We start from the raw sequence: 23,189 nt of genomic DNA on the forward strand, positions 1-23,189 counted from the left end.
ACATCATGGATATGTCGACAACTTTCAATCTGTTATTAGGCAGGCCATGGTTGCATCAAATAAAAGATGTTTACTTAACAATGTATCAATTGGTCAGATACCTACATGCCGAAGGGATCACTACTATCTTCGGGAATTCATCTATTTACCCCCCACCTGAGGTCACGACCCTAGTATTAGAGAGTATTAGAGATAGATCATGGGGAAGAAGACATTTTTCTTTCTAGATTCACTTTAGCTGAGGCCCAGTTAGTCTAGACTATCATGGCAAATGAAGATGAGATATACCTGAGTGCTCAATCAATCTACTTTATGAGCAAATTAGGACATATCTCGGGGATGGGACTTAGAAAGAGTGGAAGGAAACAATCATTCATTTGGGTTAGGGTACAGACCCACCAAAGAAGATTGGAAAAAGAAAGGGGATGAGGTGAGAGAAAGGGCTAAAGCTAAGTAGGCTGACCAACAGTATGAATTAAAGTACAAACCGATCTGAGGAACCTTGAATGGATGTTTTACCATGGAGGTGGGTGATTTTCCCTTTTATGGTTTTCTTGAATTGTGGGTGAACCCCGAGATAAAGGGGCATCTCCCTGGATTTGAGGATTTCTTTGACCACCAGCTGTTTGAGAGTGATAACGAGGAAGTGAGCTTTGTTAATGGCATGAACCAAGACAGGAACAACTATCTAGGAATAGTGGAAGGAGATAGAGTGGAGTCGATACTGGCTTACTGTGAAGCTAGCATTGAGTTTCAGGGTTTTGAGGATGTCAGTGTTTTTGTGATCGGGGAAGGATTGCTTATAGATAGTAGTGACCTTATCTTGGATGCATCTAAAGCAACTTGTTTGACCTGGAAACTCGAGACAAGTTGTATCGTGGAGTCTAAATCTGATAGTGAGTTTGAGTTTGATTCTCCTGAGTCTGTAGAGTTGGAGTGAGACTCGAGTTGATCTAGTACTTTTGAGTCGGGTGATTCTTCGGTTGACGACCTAGATGTAGAGTTGGAGTCAGACTTGAGTTGTTCTAGTAGTTTTGAGTTAGGTGATTCTAGTGTTGACGACCTAGATGCCACTGTCTTGTCTTAGTCTTCTTTTTCGTTTTCTTTTGAGTCCACTATATCTGCTAAGCCATACTTGATGAATGTGAATCATGCGTATTGTGCTTACTTTTCTGTCCCTTTAATTTATTGCATTGACTAAGATTTTAAAAATTTTGATGAAAACAAAGAAGAAGAAATTTCTCGGGCTTTGAAAAATTTATTAATTGGGAGGAGAAGAGGTGTACAAAACCCTTGAGGGATGAGATTGTTTCAATTAATGTGGGTACTAAGAAGGATCCTTGCATGCTCTAGACTGGTTCCACACTGTCTTTGGAGGAACACAAGCGACTAGTCGCTTTGTTAAAATATTTTAATGATGTTTTTGCGTGGTCCTACGAGGAGATGATTGGAATTTATCCGGAGATTGTCCAGCACACGATCCCTGTTGATCCTCCGGCCAGACCTGTCAACACTACAACAAAATGGCTCTTTAACGACAAAATCACTTTGTCTCCAATAGTAAAACTTTCATCACCAAATTGATTTGCAACGAAATAATTTCGTCACCACATTCGTTGTTTATTGCTCATTGCTAAAAGTACCTGGTGACAAAATTTTATTTTGTCGCCTATTATTGGTATTTGGTGATGAAACATTTCATCACTAAATGTTAAATATTTTGTCACCTATACTGTTCATTTCTTCACTAGAATTAAATAAAATGTTATTCTATTTGTTTTGGGTGACAAAATATTTTGTCATTAAAAACAGTGCATTTTAATAATTTGTTCAATTTAAAATTAAACTGTTCATTTTCATAAAACAACACAAGCAAAATACATGTATCATAGTATCAAGAAATTAATATATAAAATTAAAAATAACTATGAAACTATAACATCTATTCTAGTAAAATCAAAAACTATAACAACACAATCAAAATAACATTTGCATTTTAATTACTTGTTCAATATAATATCCATTACAAATCATTACAAAAACCTGTTCATTTGCATAAAGGAACAACATAGTCAAAATAAATGTTTGATAGTATCAACGAAAAGATAAGATCCGTCAAGATATAATCATAACCCACGACAACATAGGCAAAATACGTGTTTGGTAATATCAACAAAAATAAAACTATACCGTGATGGATTCGTGTCTGGTAATAGCAACAAAAAGCTCTTGCTATACAGGTTACCAAATTCATTCATCTCCAATCTGCCATTTGAAAAAGAAAAAAAAAAAGAAAAAAGAAAAAACAACAAAAGGTTATGGTAACTATTCACTAAATATGTTAACATGCAACCTAGAAGAGAAAAAAATGAAAATTTCGAAGTAAATTTCAAACCAAAATTTATCGTGCTTGTTCCATAAATTTTTACAACTTACATTAGTTCCTCCCAAGGTGTGCATGATGTTTCCTGGGCCTTTTAACAACTATTTCAAGATTTCACTCCTTAACAGCCTATTTTAAAGCCTAAATGTTTTCTAACCAAGAGTCTTATGATTGTTCTGTATGTTTTCACAACTTATGTTGATCCCTCCCAAGTTGTTCATGATAATTTGTAGACCTTTTCATGCCTATTTAATGATTTTTCCCCTTGATGGCTTATTTTCATGCCTAAGTGTTGGAAATTTACAAATTTCAAAGTAGTTTTTAAAATGGGAGTCTCGTGATTGTTCTATAAGTTTTCACAATTTACAATTCCTGGGCTTTGTTATCTATATTTCACTATGTTGTCTCTCAATAGCCTATTTTCAAGCTTAAGTGTTGGAAAAATACATAATTCAAAGTAGTTTCAAGGTAGGAGTCATGTGCTTGTTCCAATGGGAGTCATGTGCTTGTTTCGAAGTGTCCACAACTTATGTTGGTTCCTCTCAAGGTGTTTGTGATGTTTCCCGAGCCTTTCGTGCCTATTTCAAGCTTCCCTCATTCCCAAAGCTTATTTTTGTGCCTAAGTGTTGGAGTACTGCAAATTTCAAAGTAGTTTTCAAATCGGGAGCCATGTGCTTGTTCCGTAAGTTTGCACAACTTATATTGCTCCGTCTCAAGGTGTTTGTGATGTTTCCTGAGCCTTTACATGCATATTTCACTATTTTCTCGGGACCTTTCATGCCTAAATGTCAAAGTAGTTTTTTATTCTACCCTAGTTGAAGAAGAAATTTTCTACTCAATTAACATAGAAACATAATATATTAACCAAGAAGCTTGTCCATCAGAATCCAAACTTTTCCTGCTCTCAAAATTTCCCGTGATACCTTTATGCCTCAAACACTTTATGATATTTTGTATCTTCTTGCTTTGTTTCTTCTCTAACTTTTGAAACCTTGCAATTTGTTCATTTTGATGTGCTATTTGCATCTCAAGGCGTTGAACATAGTCACTATTTTCAGCAGGTGCAACAGTAGTCTTCATAGAAGAAGAAGGCCTGTTGCCGAGTCCTTTCACATAACCTGACCTTGGCTTCAGCACCTTTATTGACAACTCCTCTGGGGTCAAGGGGATCACACTAGCCTGCGAGAGGTGTTTTGCTTGTGTTTGTATCATTGTCCAATTAATTTGAAATAAATCAAGCAATTATTAGTTATTCTACCCTACAAAGAAAAATAAATAATTGTATCAAAATTAATATGCATTGCCTTGTACATACATAATTAACTGGGCTCTTCGACGAAATCCATTCATACGTGTCCGAATTATAGTGGATGGACTTGTAAAATTCTGCCAAATTAGGCACTTTTCCATTTCTAATTCATTTGTTTTTGAATGTTATTTCAAATATTTAAATAACAAAGCGTACTAATCCAATAAAATAAATTAGTAGAATGCACTGAACTCTACATCCTAACTAAGATTGATTTTGATCCACATTGATGTTTTTGTTTTCATTTGTATCCTATTATTCACATTAGTTAGTGATTGTTTCTATACGATTGAAACACCAATAAAAACAAGAAAACTTAACATTAGTAAGAAGAAACTTAATTTTTGACAATTAACATAAAACATTTTATCATAAATTCTTTACTATTCCACTTGTCAATTTGAGATGTCCACTGATTAAGAGTAACACTTGCAAGTGGGTGGCTTCTCGCGTACTCCACTCCTCTTGCATCCTTAGGTTGCTTGTATTGTTTGTGCAACTTATAAGTGAATCCATTCAATCGCCGACCAAACTGTGTGTTTAAAGCCTTTGCCACATCACTACGATTGCCTTGTAGATCAAACTGAACTTGCAAAATCAAATCATTTTTTTTATTCATAAGTTAAATAACCTAAATTTTGTTCACATATACAATTAGACGTAGTAGCAACGAACTGTGAAACACAACAGCTAGGCTATTGGAGTAACTCCACAATCCCTGTCCACATAACACACATGAACCACAACACACACACACACACACATTAACTAGGAGCAACCACTAGTCCACATAACACAACAAAACAATAGCAACAAACCACAAAGTTGCTGCAAAAAGAAATCACAGCAGCAAAACTACTACAGAGGTGAAAGAACACAACAATCAACATGGGCTACAACCAGATCTATATATGAGTTACATGGAATGAGAGCTCAAACTGCTACAGCTCAAAATGAAACTTAGCCAACAGAACAGCCAGGTAGATCTACATATGAACTGCATGGAATGGGAGCTCAAACTGCTACAACTCAGAATGAAACTTAGGTAGTAGAATAGCTGAAACATCAGCTGCATTATCCATCACAACAAAATTCGAAACAACAAAATCAGTTGCAAAAAAACAGAAGTAGATGTTCATAGGCCTGAAAGAAATCTGTTTAACCACACTTATTATACCTATGGGGAGGTTGAACGGATGTAATAAATTGTTTGCTCAGGTTCCAGCAAACCCCAATGACAAATTTATGTTTGATAAAACAAAGTTGGGTAAAAACAGCACACAAATTTAGTCCTCATTAACTCAACCCTCAATATGTAACACAAAACACTCCAAACAATTTATGAGAGCTAGCCAAACACTTAACCCTCAACGAAAAAACTCCCTCACAATTAGGACTAGGTTGATAACTTGTAGAAGAAGAGCTAGATAAACTGTGCGACTCACTATCACTTAACCCACAGAACTAAACCTAGTTATAGGGACTCACCATCTCAACCCTCCTTCCTACATGAGGCTAGCTTGACAACCTGCAAAGCAAGATAGTGAGCAAAAACACATGGATATTGAGGTCTCACATTTCTTAACACTCATATATGGGCTCACATTCCCTCAGAAACAGAACACTCTCAACTCTTAAGAATCTAAATCAATACTCCTAACTGAGGTAGCTCACAATCACTCAACCTACAACATCCCTAAGTAAGTACCAGCATAGCACTACAGACAAAGGGAAGATAGGGTAGATGAGAAAATCCTATAGTTTCTCTCCTACCAGATACAGTAGACAGCACAAGTAAATATTAATTTCTCCACATTAGTGGCCAAGGAGTGGCTAGAAAATTGCCCAAATAACCAATCCACACAGCTGCCCCAATTCACAGCAGGCTAGTGCATGTTAGATTTAGTTAACAGAGGACCCAACACACTAGAAGAATAAGGATAGATAAAAAATAATGGAGAGAGAAGAGGCCATTAGATGAAAAATAATATAGAAATCAAAAGGAATATTGATTTCAATCTAGTCTGTCAAATTCAACATGCCAATGACCATATCATATCACTCATCAAAGGTTTATGCAAATCAAGAAAATGCAAATAGGAAACAAACTGCCTCTTCCATACTCACCCTTTTGAGAGGAAATATGTAACATAGTGCATAGGTGTTCAAAGAAAAATTGGACGCATTGATAGCTCGACTACAATCAAAACTTCCTAAATTTAAGGATGAGATGAAATTTGTTTTTAAAAAGTGTTTTGAATACGCGTCACTTGAAAAAGTGAGTTTGTATGTACATTAATCAATTTATTCCAATTTAAGTAAAAGGCCTTCATCCATCGGCATTCAAACAAGTATATCATTTAAGCACTTAGCCTCATGGAATCATGCTTGATGACATGGCAGCAATCACACACATACGATATGCTAAAGCAATTAAATGCTCGCCTATCACTCCGAGGTAAGCCAAAAAGATAAAAGAGTTAGAAAAAATGCATGGTTCTAATTAAATGCAACATGACTAATGCAACACATACAATTATGCAATTAATAGGCTCGGCTACTAACATGGCATGTGAATTAATTTGGTAGCATGCAGTCTAAGCACGCTTTCAAAAAAATAATCAATAACAATGCTTATTAGAATGATGAATCGAGCTTTTATGCATGCAAGACAAGTGGATGCAAATCATAAAAAATGCTAAGGAAACATGATGCTCTATGCTACTATCATAAGCAGAGAAATAAAAGGGAGAAAGAAATGGGAGTTGGAAGACATACACACTTATTACAATTTTTCCCTCATGCAAGAGGGTCCAAATGTCCAAGTGTTCGAATTAAACTAATTATTACAAATCCGAATAACAAATAAGAAGTAAACTAGCTATCTAATTTATTACAACAAGGATAACAATGAGTAATAAACTAGCTATCTAAGTTAACTAGCTATAATAATTACAAATAAACAATATTATAACCATACTAACTACAACAATAGTAATTAATTACAACAATAATGGGAACATCAATTTACAACATTGATATAAACAAAGATACATAAGGATTGCATGCACGTGATGGTTTTCAGAAGCAGCTCTGTCTGCCTCCCTGGGAATCTGCCATGTTTTACCTTTAGACACTGTCCTCTGTTTATGCAAAAACACTCTGTTTACCAAACATTATAGGCCGGCCGGCCCCTAGTGAGCCCGAGCCAAGTACAAACAAGGTTGTTCGTGCCCTAAATTCAGGCAAAAATCTGGTTCTGTACTCTGAGGTGAAAACAGTGCAGATAGAGCCTTTCTGAGCTCTATTTGTCCCTTCTGCTCTTCTCTGTCATGGGGAAGCTCAAGAGAAGAACAAGTTGGTTCCAAACTCATCAATAAGCACAAGATGATGGGTTGATGGTTTTGAACACGTTTGTATAAAAAATCAATGAATGCAATGAAAGACAACCACCCCTCCTTCTTATCATGAAGTGAGCTCAAAGAGAGAGGTAGATACGCTTCAAGGTTCATCAAAACATCATGAATTGATGTGTGACGACTCTTGACATGATGGACTCAACATAACCTCCGGCCGAACCCAAACAATTTTACTCTTCTTCTTTATGTTGGTTTAATTAATTTTAAGCCAATTTTATTAGTCCTTTCCATTCTTTAATCAAAACTTCCTAAAGAGTGATAGTTAAGTCCACTAAATGAGAAGAAATGTCAAACAAGAAGTGATCCTAAACATGAAAGAGGGACGATGCCTTGACGGTGATCCTCCGTAGAGATTAAGCCATTGAACATAGGTCTCTTTCTAATGCCTTGAATAACAATCAATCGGTTGAAATATCTCTCAAACAAAAGAAAAGAAGAAAGGAGGGAGGGCACATAAATGACTATGTGAAACTAATTTTTAGATAAAGACTCTTTAAATAGAAACTAAGTAAAGAAAGCTATCAACTCAAACGACTTAGTGTCTAAGGCCTAAACAACCGAAGCCATGAGGACATACAATACAACAAGCAAAGTATTCAAAGTATAAACTAATTAAATGAAATAAAACAAACCTAAAAAGCCCCTAAAGCACAAAAAAAAGTAGCTAAAAGTGTATTAAAGAGCACAAAAAGTTAGGTAAAAGCAAGAAGACACTGAACTAGTAAACGAGAACAAGGAGAGGTGGCTAACCCCTTCACTTTTGAGACTCCAAACCATATTTTTTTAGCCCTTTTAAACTCTGGAAAATAGTTTAAAAGTCAAAGAAAAGAGTGTAAGAACAAGGGTGTAAGCTTTGAAGTAAGGTGCAAGAAAGGGTGTTAATCCTTTCTACGTTTGGTAGCTATTCAAACCCAAGTTTCAACACTTGAAATGGATCCAAAATAGCACAAGAACACAAGAAATAGATAGAGATAGATTGAAATAAAAGGAAAACAAAGGTGACAAACTTATACCTCTTGAAGAGAGTAAGTTTTGGTTGTAAACCAAACTTGATCCTAGCATACTCGCAAGGTTGAATTATGATTCTCAAGGCTCAATCAAGGCTCCAAGGTTAAGGTTTGAGGGTATGTATGGTGTATAGATATAGCTCAAGGATGGTAAGATTGCTCAAAGATGGCTTGGCAAGGAAGAAGGAGCTCTCGAGTGAGTGTATAAACTCTTTGGAAATTTTTCAACCCTCAAAACAGAGATATGACCTCGTATTTATAGAATTTGAGCAAAATAGGTTCAAAATATCATCAAAAATAGATAGTCGGTAGGCTCTCGCCCCGAACAGTGTTTGTCCCTCACATTCCACGGTCGGCCCTCAATGAGGCGCGGTCGGGCCCCAATGTGCTCTCTTGTTCCTCTGTTTCAGGCTCATTGTAGGGTGGCACAATGTTCAATAAGGGACCTCTGAGGTTAGAACAAGGTAAATATGAAGGTTTTGGGATTGTTCTAGAGCTCGACCGTAGATTCCTTCATTGAGAATTCGAATCATACACAATTTAACTTTCATCATCGAGTGCCTAGAACAAAGCGCCCAAATCTTATGAATGGTCAAAAATGAGGTGTCTACAATCTTATTGTTCAAATGGACAAGTGTGTGGGTAATTAACTCGTGCACTAATACCACACTATTATGACTCCAACTCGTCCCTAGAGGTTAATGACATGACCGGCCAGTAATCATAGATTACCTACGACCTCTTAGTCGAAACACAAAATATATAACATATATTGGGGCCTGAAAGGAAAGCAAAATAGAAAATGAACAAGTCCATTGAGTCGTGCTTATATGATAAACCACGAACATTCAGAAAACATTATAGCATAACTTATAATATTTACAATGAGTACAAACGTTATCTCATACAAACATAAGACCAAACATAATAACCTGAAAACAAGACTTGGCAAAAGCTTGGTCAAAACAAAATCAAAAGCAAACGACTCTACATGGAGGCAACCCCATGGTTGGCTTTACAAAATGGTGGACTTCTAAAGCAAACTCTAAGATTGATCTTCCTGATGCTCACCTACATACATAAAGGGGAAAGGGGTGAGCTAAAGCCCAATGAGTAACATCAATATAAAGTGGTTAATGAATGAAGTACAATCATATTTTCAAAACATATATTCACAAAACGAATCATGTATCGAATTCACAAACAAAGTATTTGTTACAAACGAAATTCATTATATTCTCAAAACAAAGAATTTGATATGAACGAATTGTATTAACAAAACATGATACGTGGTAGCATTCAATAGCGCAAAACAAAGGGGCCATTCAGGCCTATATCAAAAGGACCACTCAAGTCTATTTCAATAGGACCCTTCAGGTCTAAACGAAGGGACCACTCTGGTCAAATCATCAGAGATTTCTGTAAATCAAATATTCAAAGGGCCATGGTATTATATTCCCTAAGGCAAAGCCTCACTAAAGGATGCAACAACTACATTTAACAAAAAGGGACATTCATTCATTCATAGAAAGTAAGATTTGATAAAAACATCATTCTCGAAATATTTTCAAAATATATTTAAAAAATAACTGTATAGATACATTACTCACAGTTGGCTTGATTTAGATGTTAGTCCTCAGGTGTCCAACTTACACAATGCACATAAACATACACATTAAAACACACCATCTAATCAAATACTTCTCTTATCTAATTCCTTTTCTTATGTTGGTTTCTAGCTTATTACTTCTTAATGAGGCTTAAACCATACCTAAGAATGCTCAGAAAAAGAACAGAACAAAAATACAAATAAAGGATAGCCTTTCAAATTTGTGCTAAAAACTGGGTGACCGATTAAGCAATCCTTTCACCGCTCGAGCAGTGAACACATGTTAACAGTAATTTGGTCTAGAAATCACCGCTCGAGTAGTGACTATACTGCTCGAGTGGTTTGCATGGAGTTTGTTTTTCAAAATCAACAAAAATGGTTTCCGAACTCAAATTCAAAGCTTGAGGTCTTGCATAAAAAATATGGAAACTCTTCAGAAAATACGAATTCATGATCATATAAACTATTTTCCCAAAACCTCATCAATTTGAAAAAATTGAAATCAAAATGCCATGCATGTAAAGATTTTCAAACTTCTTTTCATTGATGAACAAAACATGAACTTAAATGTATGAACTCATGAAATTAAGCTTCAAAACCTTGGAAAGCAATGATGCACCTGTGATTTAACACTCAGATTCAACAATGGTCATGAAAATTATGCTTAAAATGATGAAACACTGCATAATTAACCATGAACATACACCTAGCTCAATTTTTATCATCTTTTTAACAATTCCTTACAAATTTCATACATATGGTTCTAATAACTTCTTGAATTCAGCTCTTACGTGGATTAAATACAAGAATTAGAGGTCAAATTCTTATCTAGAGAATGAATTCCAAAAATGATATTGATTTCCCTCTTAGTTTCTCTTCTTCTCTTTCAATTCTCTCTCTCTCTCTCTCTCTAAGTTTGCTTCAGTACAATGGTTATACACAACACACACATGCACACACTCTTGAATGACTTCAACATACATAGCACACATACAACTTAAAAGCTCTAGACATTTCTATAACTTATGAGATGATTAAAGGTAAGTGCGAAGTGCCACTGATCGCCGATCATCTCTTCACCGATCGCCAATCAAAGTGCGAAGTTTCATTGAAGATTCTCAGTACAAGATCAAGGCGAAGGCATTAAGAGAAGGCAGAAAGTATATTGTGCAGGTCCTCTGTTGCGATTCAAGGAAGTCATGGCAGGAGGGTGGATACCAGTCGTGAAGGGCAGAGGAAGATCAGGGCCATGGAGGTCGAGGGGAAATGCAAGCATGTTCACTGTGTTCGTGGATAACCTACCAGCATCGCTGAACCCTAAGGAGCTGTTCAATCTATTTTCAAAGTTTGGAGTGGTCCTAGATGTTTTTATACCACAGAAGAGAAGGAAGGTCTCTAACACGTGGTTGGCTTTGTGAGATTTAATTGCTATGTAGCAGCCAAGATAACTGTACAGAAGGCAAATGGCTTGTGGGTGGACGATCGACCATTACAGGTTAACCATGTAGAGTTTGGGAAGGAAAAGGGAGTTGATAAAGATGAAAGACTACCAGTACATAAGCAAGTGCAGAGACCAGTAGCAAACGCCGTGCAAGCTGGAGTGGTTAGAGACGGGGCTCATGGCATCAGAGATAGGAGATCCTATGCAGAGGCTGTAGAAGGAAAAAGGACAGGGGAAATAGGAAACATCTTACTAAAGGCAGAGGAGGTAGGAAATGGCTGGTTGTTTGAGAGTATCATTGTAAGATTGAAGGCCCAATTTGCTGATGTTAGTCTGAAAAAGGAATTGGCAGCAATAGGAGTGGAAGATATCATGGTGAGGGAAAGTGGGGGAAGAGATGTGGTAATTACGTTTAAATCAATGGAGGAGAGGGCATTGAAATTATCAGCTATTAAGGAGCTGATCACAGAGTGGTGTGATGATATTACTGAAGGACAATCTGGGCAAGTACTGGAGCAGGAAAGATGTGTATGGTTAAGTTGCTATGGAATCCCATTACATCTGTGGAATAGTTCCAATCTCAGAAAGATAGGTGGGATCTGGGGGCAGGTGCTATGTTTTGAAGGGGATATGAGTCAACCACTATCCTTTTTGTGTGCTAAGCTTAAGGTATCCACTAAATGGATGGATCCCATAAACTCAGTTGTGCAACTGGAATGCAGAGGTATGGTATTTCCAGTAAGAGTCTGTGAAGAACAGGTGGTAACGGTCAGAGCTTTGAAATTTACATGTAGATGCCATAAGCATCAAGTTGTAGATGAGTTTGGTAGTTCAAATGTGCTGGGAGAATAAGATGAGGATAAAAATTGCAGAATAGAAGTAGATAATGCGGTTGACATGGAGGAGGAGTTCGTTGCTGACCTGGAGGTTGGCTTTGGGGTGGACCAAGAAACCAGACCAAGTAGTCGTAGTGTGAGGAAGGAGGTGGAAAATATGGCATGCTGGAGGAGTGTAGGTGAAGCTTAAAATGTTCGAAGTGATGGGGGGAAAGAAATGAGTGATGAGTCATGCAAAGAAATGATGGAAGTGCGAAGCCAGAGGATCAGCTCTGAGGAGGAGACGGTTGTCAGTGAGAGTTTGGAGAACCAAGTGGGCACGCCAGGTTTTGTTAGAAGTCTTGGAGGGTCTAGCCATGAAAGGTCTGGTGTGAATATAGAAGTAGTCTTGGGCCATAATAATTTATTAAAGCAAGTGGGTGGGCAGTGTCAAGCAGAAATTGGGCTGGGGCCAATAGAAACTGGGCTGGGGCAGTAGGAATCATCTGAAAGAATTAACGCTGCTGAAGTAGGGCATTGTGGGAGACTGTCAAGCCTCTCTGAAGCCCAAGAGAATGAGCCAAGTAATAAGCATTCAAGATGTAGGAAGGGAAAGGAAAAGGTAAAGGAGAGGAGTAACAGTAGGAGAAAATCTAATCAGAACATTTTAAGGAGAAGACCCTTCGAGATGATGAGGCAGTATGGGAGCAGAGGTGCTTCAACTAGTAGAGCCATGCGCAAGGCAGCAGCTTGGCGTGCAGCAGTGGCGGCAACGTCTCTATTTGCTTCAATAGAGGGTGGAGTCGACAAAGGGAGGTTTATACTGAATGAAGCCGAAGCAACCGTAGAAATGGGAGAAATTCTCGGGATGCAGTTTAATGGAAAGAGAGCTAAAGTGGTGAAGGAAATAGTGGATCTTGAATTGAAGGATATGGAGCGTATTGAAGGGGGGAAGAAAGCTGGGCTATAAAGTACACTAGCAGGGGGGTAGATAGGTGTAAACATGGTTAATTATGAAGTTGCTTTCATGGAATGTTAGAGGGTTGGGGAGGATGGAGAAGAGAAGCAAAGTGAAGAAGCTCTTAAAGGAGAGGAGTGTAGACATGGTACTGTTCCAAGAGACAAAAAAGTCAGAGTTTTCAGAGGAAGATGTCAGATCTGTATGGGTTAGAGCCAAAATGGAGTTTATGGTGGTGGATGCTGAAGGCTCGGCAGGAGGGTTATTGTGTATATGGGACCTAGATGTATTCCAAGTGAAGGAATGCTGCAACAATAGAAGGTTCATCCTATTATCAGGTACTTTATTCCATCAGTTCAATTGTGTTATTATAAACATTTATGCATCGAATGATGTGGGCTCAAGAGGGAAGCTGTGGAATTGTTTATTGAAATTGAAGGAGGAGTTTCCTGATCCTTGGTGTTTAGGAGGAGATTTCAATGAGATTAGACAGATTGGGGAAAGGAGAGGGTGCTCAAGGAGGGATAGAGGCATGAATGAATTTAATGAGTTCATTGATAAGTGTGAGGTTTCTGAATTACCTTTACTTGGAAGGAGATTTACTTGGTGTAATTCATTTGTTGAGGAGAAGTGGAGCAAAATAGATAGAGTGTTAGTAGATCCAAAATGGCTTGAGGTGTTCAAGTTAAAGTTATGGGGTTTGCCTCGTTTGGTCTCGGATCATTGCCCTTTCCTTATGATGGAGGATGAGAGGGATTGGGGCCCAAAGCCTTTTAGGGTTCTAAATGCTTGGTTCTTGCATAAAAACCTTAGAAGATTCTGGGAGTCTAAATGGGAAGAGGCCACTGTTGTGGGTTGGGCTGGTTTTATTCTGGCACAGAAGCTTAAGTTCTTGAAAAATGGTCTTAAAAGTTGGAATGTGGAGGTGTTTGGTAATGTTATAAATAAATGGAAGTTAGTAGAGGGTGAGCTTCATAGCTTTGATCTGCTGGCTGAGGTTAGAGACCTTGATGGAGAGGAAAAAATGAGAAGTAAAGCTAGAGCTGAAATGTGGAGGTTGAGTAGGATGGTGGAGTGGCTATGGTTGCAAAAGTCTAGGCTTAACTAGGCCATGAAAGGGGATAAAAATACAAGATTTTTTCATGTCATTACAAAGTGTAGAACAATAAGAAATGAGATAAACTCTATTTCAGAAGGGGAGGTGGTGTTTGATGATCTAAGTCAAGTGTAGAACAATAAGAAATGAGATAAACTCTATTTCAGAAGGGGAGCTGGTGTTTGATGATCCAAGTCAAGTGAAAAGTAAAGTGCTGGAATTTTTTAAGTTACAGTATGCAGAACTATGGCCTTCAAGACCTGTGCTGGGGGGTCAGTTTCCATCAGTTGAAGGCAGGGTGTGTTTCGGATTGCTAGAAGCAGAATTTACAGAATCAGAAATTAAATCTACACTGATGGATTGTGATTGGAATAAAGCACCAGGTCTGGATGGGTTTAATTTGCTGTGTTATCAGAAGTTTTGGAAGGTGATGAAGGGCGATGTCATTAATTTTGTGAAAGAATTTCATACGAATGGCAAATTGGTTAAAGGTATAAATAGCTCTTTCATAACCCTTATTCCGAAGAGAGATAATCCACTAGGGCTTTCTGATTACAGACCAATAAGTTTGGTAGGCTCAATGTACAAGATCATAGCAAAACTGTTGGCAAACAGATTGAAATCCATAATGCCACATATTATTAGTGAGCCTCAGTCTGCATTTTTAAGCGGGAGGAATATTCTAGATGGAGTACTTGTTGCTAATGAGGTTGTCGAGGGTTAGAAGAAGGCCAAGAAGAAGGGTGTGCTCATTAAGTTGGATTTTGAGAAAGCATATGACTCTATTAATTGGGGTTTTTCTGTTTGATATGTTCTCCAAGTTTGGGTTTGGAGCTAAATGGATTAATTGGATGAAGTAGTGTGTTACAACTGCAAGGGTCTCAGTACTCGTCAATGGTTCTCCTACCGAAGAGTTTAGCCCTCAAAGGTGGCTAAGGCAAGGTGACCCCCTATCCCCTTTTCTGTTCAATTTAGTAGCTAAAGGCCTACACATGTTATTGAGTAGAGCTTGTGAGTTAAACCTAATCAAAGGGGTAAAAGTAGGTTGTGAGGGGGTGGTGTTAACTCATTTACAGTTTACGGATGATTCACTTTTATTCAGTGAAGCAGATGTGGAGGAGGTGAGGAAATTGAAAAGGGTGCTAAGGTGATTTGAAATCATGTCTGGTTTGAAGATAAATTTTCACAAGAGCGTGGTATGTGGTGTGGGTGTTTCTGCGGAGATGATGAATGATATGGCTGCAATCCTAAATTGTAAAGTTAAATGTTTGCCACTTACTTATCTAGGGATGCCACTAGGAGCTAATCCAAGGAGGTTAGCTACTTGGAAACAAGTAGTGGATAAAGTGAAAAGTAAACTAGCTGGGTGGAAGAGGAAGATGTTGTCTTTTGCGGGAAGGTTAATACTGGTTAAATCAGTAACTTCAGCTTTGCCTGTGTTTTATTTATCATTGTTTAAAATTCCTGAAGGGGTTGCTAAAGAATTAGAGAAGCTTCAAGCTAATTTCTTATGGGGTGGTTCTGATTCGAAAAGGAAAATTCATATGATAAAATGGGAGGAAATGTCAAAAAGAGTAGATCAAGGTGGTTTGGGCATTAGAAACTTGAGGGATGTAAATAAATGCTTGCTAGTCAAGTGGTGGTGGAGGTTTGGTAGTGAAAAGGATGCTTTGTGGAAAAAAATCATTTGTAGTAGATATAAGTTGAAGGTGACTAGTTGGTTTCCATTTTTAAATCCATCCAATGGGTACTCAGTGGTGTGGAATGGACTTATGTCGGTTGCTGAGCAGAGCAGTAGCTTAAAGGAGTTTTATTTGCATAATTTCAAATTGAAAGTAGGGGATGGGGTGCGGATTAGATTTTGGTCAGATGCTTGGTGTCAATCTGTGTGTCTGAAAGATGAATTTCCAACTCTGAATAGGTTGTCTTTGGAGAAAAAAGAGTGCTTGAGAGTCTTGGTTGATAAAAAAACCATAGCAGGGGCTTGGTCTTTTGATTTTAGAAGACAGCTATATGAATAGGAGGAGCTGGAATTGGTTAGGCTCATTAATCTCCTGGTGGCAGCCCCTGATCTTTGTGTTGAGTGTGAAGATCATCCAGTTTGGGCAGCTTCATCTCTTGGGGTCCTAAAAGTAGCAGATTTGTATAGTTTTGTTGTGAATAATGCTGGTGCCACCCAGAGAATTACTAAATTGTTATGGCTCAAACATGTCCCTCCTAAGGTACAATTGTTTGGGTGGTTTGCTTGGAAAATGAGAATTAAGACCAGGGAGTTTTTACAAAAGCTGGGAGTGATCTGTGAAAATGACTCCACAGTTTGTGTGTTTTGTAACAGCGAAAGTGAATCATTGAACCATGTCTTAATCTGGTGCCCATTTGTGTGGAACATATGGACTGAAATGCTAAAGTGGTGGGATGTCCAATCTGCTTTGCCATGCTCTGTGGAGAGTCTCCTCCTGTGGTGGGCTGGGGGAAAGTTAAAGAAGAAAGAAAGGTTGATTTGGGGGGCAATCCCATTGGCAGTGATGTGGTCAGTTTGGAGATGCAGGAATGAGTGTGTCTTCAGAGCAACTCCCCTAAATTTAGAGGATCTCTGTGAATTAATTAAAAACAGGATTGCTTTCTGGGTAAATCCATATCTAAGAGATTTTCAGTTCTCTGTATAGGATTTTGGAACCAATCTGAGGCAAATTAGGAGGTGTTTGGGAGGGGTAGGTGCAATGGGCTGAACTGCTGTAGTGTGCTGTAGTGTGCCTTTGCTGGTGTGTTTTTGTTGTGTTGTCATCTGTGCTGAGGAACAGATGTGTGTTGCATTGTGGAAACTCTGAAGGGTGGTAGTGTGTAGATTTGCATCTGTGTGGTGTAGCTATGCTGTTGTTCTAAAGGGTAGAAATTCTGAACTAAGGCCAGAGGTGTAGTCTGTGTAATTTTTGGGTTTAGGTGTCCTCACCCAGCTTTGCATCTGTGCAAAATTGAAGTATATATGATGTACAGTCTGCATGTTATGAAGACTAATCTGCAATCTGAAGTATATCTGATGTATAGCTTTGGTGACTGCTCTGATCTGCTCTGCTCCCTTTTCTGCAGTTTGGGGTGTTGCTTGGCTGTGTTGTAGTCAGTTGGTTGTAGGGGAGGTTGTAGTGCTGCTCCATTACTCTATCTGTTGTAGTACAGGGTTTCAATCTATTTCTTTCCTGGCATAGAATTAGCATTGGTTCAATTTTGGGTGTCCAGATCTAATTCCTTGCTATCCAGATTTATCAGTTCAATGGATTGGTCTCAATCTGTGTGCTACATTTTGCTTTGAATCTAGGTGGAGATTGATCTAGTTTCTCTACAGTGGTTTTGTTCCTTAAGCCCCATTTGTTGGTCAGATTTATCAGTTGTGTGATTTGGTGTTTCAAGCCCAGATGGTGGTTCTATTTCTGAACAGGATTGCTTCCTTTTTCTGAACAGGATTGTTTCAAGCCCAGTTGTTGTAGGAGTTTTGCTCAGTTTTTGGTGTTTGTGTTCAGTGCAATTTCCTGATATGCAGTCTGTTTGCTTCATTTCTGTTCCTTTTTGTGTTGTTGTTGGTTTCTCACCAACTGGAGCTTGGAGCTTCAGTTAGCTCCAAGCTCCTCTTTATTGATGTACTGTATCCTTTTTGTATACTTTCATCAATAAAGATTTTCTTTGCCGATCACAAAAAAAAAAAAAAAAACTTATGAGATGATTAGGATTAGATTAAGCACTAATTATGTATTAGCTTAATTACATAACACTTAATCATACTTAATTATGATTAGCACTTAATTTTCATTAATCTAATTTATCATAATCTAATCTTAATTAAATCAATCTTAATTAATACCAATCACATTCTAATTTTAAGCAAATCCTATTAGGTTGTGCACAAATGTTCAAAGGTCACAGAGAGAAGATTAAAGAAGATCAATACAAAGAAAGTTGAGATTGGACTTCTGTAATAGCTTGACTACAAAAACAAAGACACAAATAGAACAGTAGATAATTAAACAGAACAACAAAAAGAGTTTTCTCGTACTGAACCTTCTGAGCAATCTGAGATTGCTTGTGAACCTCACGAGCCTGTTTCTTGCGTTTGTGCTTGAAGTGATCATGGCACTATCCATGTCTCTTCCTATCAAACAAAAACAACAATCAAATCAGTACGCGTTCAATTAAGATTGATATAAAAAATATACAATTATCGAACACACACAAACACACAAACACACACAAAAACCGACAAATACCTAAGCTGGTATGGCCCATAAATGAGTAACAGTAAAGTAGCAAAAACTAGAAGTTGTCCACTTATCCAAATCACCATAAATAACGCTCACGACGCATTAAGTTTTCAAAGAATGATCTTCAAGAAATCAAGTAATGCTTTCTAGTTATAGAAAGAAAAAATGGTCTTGGAAGTAAGTCTAGAAATAGAATCAACTTAATTTTTTTTTTTTAAAAAAAAGGGCCTCTAAAAATATAGGAAACCATTTGTTGCATGTGAACACACCAAATGTTTTTTTTTTCTGTTAACTTTAAAAAAGTTAGAAAACACAAGTACTACCACTCAACTCTTGTCTGTTTTAAAAGAACAAAATCAAAACTCGCAAGAAATCACAAAAAACCTCAAAGGTGAGTGGCACACATGTTTTGATAAAAGGGGACATTTGCTCCCCACGATTGAGAAACAGAGAACTAGACAATCAAGGGAATGCATATTCCTTTGTCAATAGTATGTGAAGTAAAAATCTTGAATCAAATCAAAAGCATGTATTCCCTAAGCTGAATCAACACAGAAACATAACAAACATAAAGTGCTTTAAAGCTATTTTTGCATCATTTAATGTAATCTAATTATTAGACGAATTTGTGCACATTATAGGTACTTACACTAGTTTGGATTAAGGAATAGAATCCTCAAGTTGCAGATTCTCTAAGAAGAGTTCTTAGTTTTACAACAAAAAATGGAGCCAACTTGAGTTCATAACATGTATAACTACCATATACAACATGTAATACTAGAAAAACTCTACGGAGAAGTGGTTTGGAAATATTCTTTTGATCCAATGGGACACTCGAGATCCTCAGCTAGTAACCTGAAAAGAAATGAACACTCCGGTCGGGGGTGCCGAAATTAGCACTCCGATAGACAAGTTAGTGTATACTCTCTTGATTACTTGTATCTTAAGTTAAACATACTAATTCTCACATATCTCCTTTTTGGTTGTTGTTTTTCTATTTATATCCACCCCTGGTCCTCAGAGTATGGCCCACTCTTAATCCTTTGTGTGATTGTTCATTCGGCCTTCTATTTGTTGTATTCCTACTTCTATTCGGCCTTCTGCTCAACTGGCTTTATGGACGATTAGGATGCTCGTCTCCTAGAACGTAAGAGACGAGGGAATATATTATATATCCTGATTTTGTAAATATATGCTCAGCCTATCCGAGTCCTCTATTATTCAGCTCCCACAATTTCCCCCCAAACACCCCACTAACACCAATTAGTCGGCGTGTTTGGTTTCGAATTTGGAAAATTAAAAATTAGGTAGTTAACCCCATTCCAATGTGTGTCAGAATGCACACGTTTTTTTGGTCATCATTACAAGTTCCCGCCCCCTCGTACGATTCCTCCATTTAATGTGATTTAAAACTTTGTCTCTTTGAATGTATGTTTTGAATACTCGAAAGCTTCTGGTTCGCCTTTTAGTACAACTCCTTCACTCTGCAGCCTCTGCAACTTTCTTTTGTTTCTCATTATCCCTTTTGCTTCTCGTAAATTTTCTTCTCCTTCATTCCCACTATCATTTCCTTGTTTACTTTTAGTTTTGCATAACCCTTAGGCTTGTTAGGGTGGCAAAAAATTTGAAAGACCTTCTTTCTGTGGATCAAGTTTCCAGCTTCTGGCGCCACTATTCTATCCCCGATGACGTCCATCTGTCGCTCATGGCAGACAACACCACCGATATGGCGAGGACCGATGAGAGTACAATCATTTTTCCTCTCCTATCGATTGCTGAGGGCGGAGTTTGTTTTCCTCTCCACCCATTTTTATGGGCCATCCTTCGACACTGGGGTCTAATTCCTTCCTAGCCTAACGTGGACTTTTTCTGCATCATAATGGGGACTATGGAGTTGAACCGTCGTCTTAGGATTAATCTAGGTATACCTACAATTCGGCATTGTTATGCCTTAGCCAAGTCTACTAGCTGGCTAGGATGCTATTTTCTCAGGGCCAAGGATACTGATCATCACCTAGTGACTATGCTGGCCAGTTCTAGCAAGCGTGTTGACGACGTGATGGTCGTTGTTTGAGGCAACTAGGAATTCGGCGAGGGTGAAGATGGCCTAGATCCCGTGCCAAGGCGAAAAGGCGAACCAGGTGGCTGTATAGCTCACTCTACTTTCTCTTATTACCTTATATGTATTCGACTTTCCTTCCATGTATTTACCATTTTGTTTATGCAGGTAACTATTTGAAGAAAGTATTGGTTTTACCCGACGACACTGTACTCGCAGAAATTAAAGTCGCTCTACAGTTTGTTGGCCATCCAAACCTTCAGAAGCAAGGGAGGGTGGCCCACATTCTCTCTCGATACGTGGCATCTTAGGCAACGTTTTCGGCGGCAGACCATATCCCAATTCCGAAAGGTGAGGATCAACTTACAGCCCTCATCTTCCCCAGCTTAAAAACATAAAGGAGGTTGGTTTAGAAACCTCCGATTCGGAACACGAGGAAGAACAAGCGGCCAATCCGGTTGACGAGGACCCGAACCAATTGGAAGCCGAGGTAGACGAAGCTCTTAATTCAACCTTTGAGGAAGCCGGACTCAATTTGTCCGACCGTCTGTCCACCTCAGGCCAAGGGGACGTCACCTTCAAAGACATTTTTACAAACTAAGGGGACTTACCCGGCTCGTACCCTGATAACATGGCTAGCGAGTCGCTCAGCCAATTGGCCAGACGAAAAAATGCCGAGAGGATGGCTGCCCAAAAAAAGACTGAAGCCGAGCATAACCAACCTCCACCCCCTCCACCTGTTGTTAGGAAAGAAACTCGTCTACCTGTTCCTGTTGAAGAGGTGGTCCAGAATGAAGTGGCGAAACGGAACCTGTTGTTGATGAACATGAGGGTCAAGTGACGGAGCATAAGGGTGAAAAGTACTCGACCGATCACGAAGCCATTTATTCGGAATACCCAGTGGACAAACGGCCATGCTTGGAAGAATCAGACTTGGTTATGCCATTCATTGTACAACCAGGGATGAAAAACATGTCGGTTGGTTCCGATGCATCGGCTATAAGAGATCCAGCTGTGGCTTTGAGCCTGGCTTCCTCCATCTCTTTGCCGGCTGACAGAGCAACTTTTAGGGCAGATGCCGATCTTAGTTACTTTGCATTTGGCATGCATTTCTCTTAGTTGGAATTACCTAACATGTTGCATGCTTTGCATACTTGCATGCTTGAGTAACTAGCATAGTTGTCACATGCCTTGTATGCTTGTTTGCATTACCATGTTGCATGCCTAGTTAACATGCTTAGGTTGCATTGCATGCATGCTTTGCCTCTTGATTATACATGATTGAGGTTGAGCTCCTCACTTGTTTGTTGGTTTGCATTGCATTTGAAATCAACATGCATAAATTGGTCTCTTGGGCCATCACGCATTGAAATGCGCGATTGATGGTCCGAGAACCAAGGACCATGTCCCTTTGAGTCATAAACATGATAAGGGATATGATCGGTGCATACATTGCTTGAATTGCATTGCCATGCAAAGCCCTGTCCTCTACTGCTGTCAAACAGATTCTGCAGGAACTTTTTGCCGATCGACTGCACAGAGTGCCGACCGGCAATCCATCCGTGGCCGATGGATTCATTTTTGGCCGATCAACACCAAATCACAGCCGATGATGATTCCCTCCAGCTGGTGGTGTCTCCCAATGTCCAGGGAAGCAATTCTGAGAATTTGGCAGTCTTCAGAGAAGCAGAGCAGGGAAAACAGAGGCAACTTGCGCATGGCAGTGGACTTCCGAGCAAAACCCGAGCACGCGTGCATTGAGCCCTCTTCCCGAGGCCCTTCTTCTTGCTTTCTTAAATTAATTAATTTGTTTAATTAATTTAGTTGGCCTGTAATAATTAATTAGCTAGGATAGTTAATTCATTATTAGAATTGTATTATTCTTTTGGTCCCTCCGAGCGAGGGCGAATTTGTAATAAGTGTGGGTGAGTGTGTGCATGTCTTCCAACCCCCACTTCTTTCTCCCTTTTACTTACCTGCTTTGATGGTTAGTAATAGGTCATGTTTAATTTAGCATACCTTATGCTATGCATGCATGCATCATTCATCAATATTGCATGCACCGGTCTCGGCACATCATGCTAACTGCATTAGTATTTCAAATCTAACTTGAATACATGCTACCTGTGCATTTTCACATGTCATTCATAGACTAGCCGAGCCTACTCTAGTGACATTCCATATGCGTTGCATTAGGCCTTTAAACATGGACTTGGATCATGCATTGATTGCTAACGAGTTCTTTGTTTTGGCACGGAGTACGATGTAAGTATTTATGCATTAGCATCTCGCATGAGTGTGAATGTTAACATGACCGCATGCTTACCATGTGGCTATATGCTTATGTGTTATAAATTGCCTGAATGCCTGTGGGTGAAGGTTGGATTGTCTGAGTTGGAATAGCTCATTGAAATCCGTGATTTAGCCTACTTGCGAGTAGCAAATTCCAAAACATTTTCTTCAAAACAAACGGATATGCAATGCCTATTTCCAAATTAGGTGATCTAGTCTATACTTTTGTGCTGTGCGCATAACATAGTAATTCTAGGCTAATAATCGGGATAAGAACACACAACGTTTTCAAAAACGGATATCACGGTTAGTAAAGGCTGATCTTCGGATCGGGCGAGAGGGGGTGCTCATAGCTGACCTTCCCCAATCGTACCCTAGCTCCCGAGCCGAGGCAACTTTGGTGATGACGGACACGTGGCCTTTGGCACCGAGTCAGGGTTTCCTAAATTCCCCCTTAAAAAATATTTAGGTGGCAACTCTGTATCTGGCAAAGCAGTCCATGTTTGGCATTTCTTTTCAAAAATCTGTTTCTCAAAACGATTTGCCGGATT

The sequence above is a fragment of the Camellia sinensis genome, chromosome 1 (assembly GCF_055761805.1).
Source record: "Camellia sinensis isolate YWXY chromosome 1, ASM5576180v1, whole genome shotgun sequence".
NCBI classification, from domain to species: domain Eukaryota; kingdom Viridiplantae; phylum Streptophyta; class Magnoliopsida; order Ericales; family Theaceae; genus Camellia; species Camellia sinensis.